The sequence below is a fragment of the Gymnoscopelus microlampas genome (genome assembly GCF_963454915.1).
Source record: "Gymnoscopelus microlampas genome assembly, chromosome: 7".
NCBI classification, from domain to species: Eukaryota; Metazoa; Chordata; class Actinopteri; order Myctophiformes; family Myctophidae; genus Gymnoscopelus; species Gymnoscopelus microlampas.
The window spans coordinates 54,385,076-54,389,780 of NC_139944.1; the positions used below are offsets into that span (position 1 = coordinate 54,385,076).

Here is a 4,705-nt window from a genome sequence, read left to right on the forward strand (position 1 = left end):
AGAGTGTCGCGAGTTTGAATCCCAGTCCCGACAACCTTTGCTGCATGTCATTCCCCATCTCTCTCTCCCTGTTTCCTGTCTCGCTCTACTATACACTGTCAATAAAGCCCACAAATATTCCCAATTCATTTTTTATAATAATAGTTTTTTAATGTCGATGTTCAAGTGTGTGCAAGAAGTGAAGAAATACTAAAGTAAACATGATTTACGATACTACTGGCTCCCTCCCCAACACCCCTCACCTGAGGGTGTCCTCTGAGATGGTCTGCAGGACACTGGTATCCAGGGAACACAGGTTGGGTCCCTTGACACAACTGAGCTCTGCACTGCCAAGACTGTTGCCCGCCTTAGTCAGATACTTGGAAATGATGGCCTTGGCCTTGATGGTGACAAAAAATGTGTTAGTGCCATATACATGTACTGCACACATTTACGAACACACATGCAAAAACGTGTAAATATAATCACAACGCATTATGTTTTCTCACTTCTACACTGATTACACTGCCTGCCAGCCAGCCAGACAGACAGACAAACAGACAGACGCTCTACCTCCTGAGCCACTGCCGCCCCATGCATTTTTGTCAATAACACCATCAATCAATGAAAGATCATTTGTATACTTACCAGAGCTGAATCCCACTCCCCATCTGAAGAGTCCATTAAAGAACACAGTGTGTCAATCTGTGTGATGTTCCACATGCTGATGTCATCAGTAGTGGCGTTGCGTGACGCAGGCCCCAGCTCCTGGACTTTCTCTTCTGGGATGAACGACTCACTGACATAGGCCTGACGTTGTGGATAGAGACATATTAGTGGATAGAGACATATTAGACGGGACACCAGATCAGAAATGCAACTGGAATCACTTCATTTGCGATACCTGTTCATTCATGCAATACATTTACAAGACTTTTATCTTGGTGGTAATGTGGTCAGACAATATTAAATATTATGGTAAAAGGACAACAGCCTCACATGCAAGAATACAATGCAAAATACATTGGAAACAGACTTTCCAAATGTCTTCATGAAGTTATCATTTAATTGGATGAAATACGCCAGGCGCACAAGAAAATACCAATTGTTGACCACGGGGTTGTTGGCGGGCAATATTTATATATAATATATATTTTTTTACATTCGTGGTGTAGCCCCTTTAAAATGTAAGCCATTTAACATCATCACAACACACTCACATGACTTGGTAGACATCACAGGGTGGATAAAAGTCCATGCATTATAATAATAATAATAATTATTATAATTACTATTATATTTTGCTGTACGTTTTTTAAGCTGTCATAAGACGCTCTACAGATGAGGTTACCTCTCTAGCGAGCAGAACCAGGTGGTGCAGGAACTCAGGAAAGTCTCCTTGAGACTGTGTCAGATGGTCAAACACTGCATGGATGATGACGTCTTTCTCTGGAGGAGTAGGCACCAGCAGCATCTCTGCAGTCTGCTTCGGAGTCAGGAGGTGTAGAATCTGGACACGTTTAAGACAAGAGACAGACAGACAGGACATAATGGGAGAGGGCAGGATATGAGATTTAACCACTGAAGCCCTATTTTATACGTAATCGAATTATAATGTCACACTCGCAAATCAGCTATTACGTTTTTGAAAATCTTGCAATCCTGTGATGACATGCCCAAAATATACGCCAGGTTGAAAGGTTATTAAGTTACTGAAATTGTAGTGTCAAGTACAAACAATCAAATCAATGTTTTCAGTAAAAATGTTCAGATTATCCACACTCACTCCAGAGAAGTCACGGTTGAGGTCATAGAAGTCTGTGATGGGGGCGAACATGGAGAAGAATCCAAAGTTCTCCTCCAGCCATTCTGCACTATGGCTGGATGAGGAGACACACTGAGGATCTGAAGATAAATACACAAGTCAGTGTAGGCTATAATAGTATAGTATTAGAATAGAGTAATGTTTTACTCAAAAATGTACCCTGAAAGCAACAGAAATTCCTGTACATCTGCAGACAAATGGTCCTCTGAGCTTGTCTCTAGCTATGGCTACTTGGTTCACTTACCGGACGTGTTGTGATGTAGCAAGAAGGAATGGATGAAGTGTTCGTACATCACTGGGCTGTGGTTGTGATCAGGATCCATGAGACGCATATGATGACTCAGGTCTTTTACTCTGGACCCAGCAATGCAAAGAAATGTATCATTATTCCGGGACTATTTTGTGTATTTCGACTATAAGTGTTTTCCAAACGTAGGGTCTTACTCTTGACCCATTTTTGGGTCACAGACCAGGTTTTATGAATTAAAGTAAGGTAAAGTTTTTTAAATCAACAGATTTTCAGAAATGAAAGAAAAGGAAAAGGAATACAAAAGATTTTCAGAAGATTTTCAGAAATACATTTTTTAAATATGCATACTTTATAATTCATAATGATTTTTCTTAAAGGTTTAGGTCCCAGGAAGTCACCAAATGTATCTTTCAGGTCTCAAGCTGAAAATGTTTGGGAAACAGTTATGTTCTAGAGAAGATAGCATTCCCTTTATAAACGGGACAACTCACAGGGCTTGGCAAACAGGACAGGTGAAGTTCTTAAAGCTGAGGCAGTCGAGGAGGCTTATGGGAACTGTAGGCAGCAGAGGCAGCAGTTTGATCTGGAACCACATCCTGATGAAGTCTGGGTCCTCCAGGTTCTCCTGGGTATCATCGACTCTGACATAGTGAGGTTGCTACGGGCAGCACAGTGCATGAAACGGGCCACATTTTCCACTGCGTTGGTAAGCTGGTAGAAGAGATGGGGAGAAGGATAATGGATGTACAGGCATGACTTTCCTATCCGACGACATCTAGAATAGAATTTGGAATCCTTTGTGTAATACATTTAAATTAAAGAAATTCAGAAACAATTAATAAAGCCTTCTCACGCCACATGATCTTTCTTCAAGGGTGATGCTGCAAGTGTCCTGGACCTCAGTGGTGTCATTGCCCATGTCCAAATAGCTGTTCAACAAGCAAGCACAATAATCAGCATCATATTCATAGATAATGGACAGTGGACGAAACAAGGGACTTACAAAGGACATAACCTGCAATATTTCTGGATGGCCACCAGAGGGTGCCCAGAGGCTGACCTTTGTTATCACTCCAAAAGCAGGACATTGTTGACCTTTGTCTTGTTAGGTTCACTATCACAAAGTGACAAATTCCTTGTGTCGGTTTGCATTTAAGTTCCCTTTAATAATTTTAACTTTGTTCAGCCACCTACCCTGTGTTCACATCTTAGTAAAGGGCTTGTGTTTGTCTTTCCTTTTGTAATCTTTGTGTCCTGCCTTGATTAGGTCACTTGTTTAAGGTTACAATCAACAATTCCAGTTATTACTCACTCAATATTTGCTATCTCGCATGTAATATTCAAAGATACGTTTTGAGTTAATCCATAAATAAACGTTGCCCTTTTGTTGATTTCCATTATTTTGTGTTGTGTTGTGTTGAATGTGAAAGGAAACAGAAGTCCACTAACACCACCGGCACTCTTAATTAAACTAGTTCGGCTCATCCAGGAAAATCTGTGACTTTGGTCAAGACTAGCCTGCACAACATAATTGGAAAGACATGGACGCTGGACTGTACATGCATCTACTCACTGTATGAAAGAATATGAATTGTACTTACAACACTTGGTGGAAGGCATACTTGATTTGGTCAGGGAGTTGCCCATGGGGTAAGAATCTCTGTAATAGTGGCGGTACAACATGGTTGAACCAATCCTCCACATTTGTCACATCAAACTCTTCCATTGGTTGGGCTATGGACGTATTATGTGGCGTGTACATGCCAGCCAGCTCAGCTAGGGTCCAGTTCAGCAGGGTCTGGGTCAGAGTCATGCTTCCGATCTCGGATACATTTCTCTGGAGAGCAACAGATAGATAGGAATGTCAGGGTCATGTCAGGTTAGCAGATGTAATATGCATAACCATAATAAACTAGTCATATAAAAACAAGTAATTGGCTTCTCATATATGCATATAGTATATGTATGTACGCTGTATGTACCTCACGTGTGAGAGACACAAACTCACTGACGAGGCTCCCAACAGGTCTGAAAGCTCCCATCAACCCATTCACCACCTGCAAGTGTTTCAAAAAGAACAAAATAATATTGTTTAAGGTTATGAAGATTACCATCAACAATCTGGTAAAAGTTTAATTGGATGAAAGAAATGTATAATATTTAAAGCTATGCAACCTCTCTGAAGCTATTCTGTGGTGGTGGTGGTGAGTAGGGGCTATGTGAGGTGTATGTGTATCCGGGGGTGGAGGTGGGGGTGGGCCCAGGACCACCGGTCATCAAGCTGTGGAAGATCAGGCTGAGGGTCCCGTTGTCCAGGCCTGCAACCTCAGGCCTCAGTAGCAGCTCAGCCTTCTGTTCTGGAGACAGCAGGTGAAGAACCTCCAACTGCAACCCGGAAGACACGGAGAGAAGGAAGGTCAATTCATAGACAGTGTAGGGGAAGTTACTTTTAATTATTACACATGACTTTCAATTAAAAGTAATCATTGTCTTCACTTGGACCACAATAACAAAGGGTGGGTGTAAAAAATGTATCTGTCACCCCCCAGACGTTACGTTTCGCGTCCGGAGGAGCAAGCCGTTAATTCAAACTATACCGTTGACGTTTAATTGTTTTGTTTTGTTTTAGTTTTTTTTATCCCAAGAGAACA

The 4,705-nt window shown here is 41.6% G+C and overlaps 1 long non-coding RNA gene across 1 annotated transcript; it reads right to left on the bottom strand.

Annotated features, from left to right (window-relative positions):
• Window positions 1-2,695: 2,695 nt before the first annotated feature.
• On the bottom strand, window positions 2,696-3,715 carry LOC311048757. Its single transcript, XR_014601113.1, has 3 exons — window positions 3,656-3,715; window positions 2,908-2,983; window positions 2,696-2,765 (listed from the first exon to the last, which is right to left on the bottom strand). It is a non-coding gene; the product is annotated as an uncharacterized lncRNA (long non-coding RNA).
• Between the last annotated feature and the right edge of the window lie 990 nt (window positions 3,716-4,705).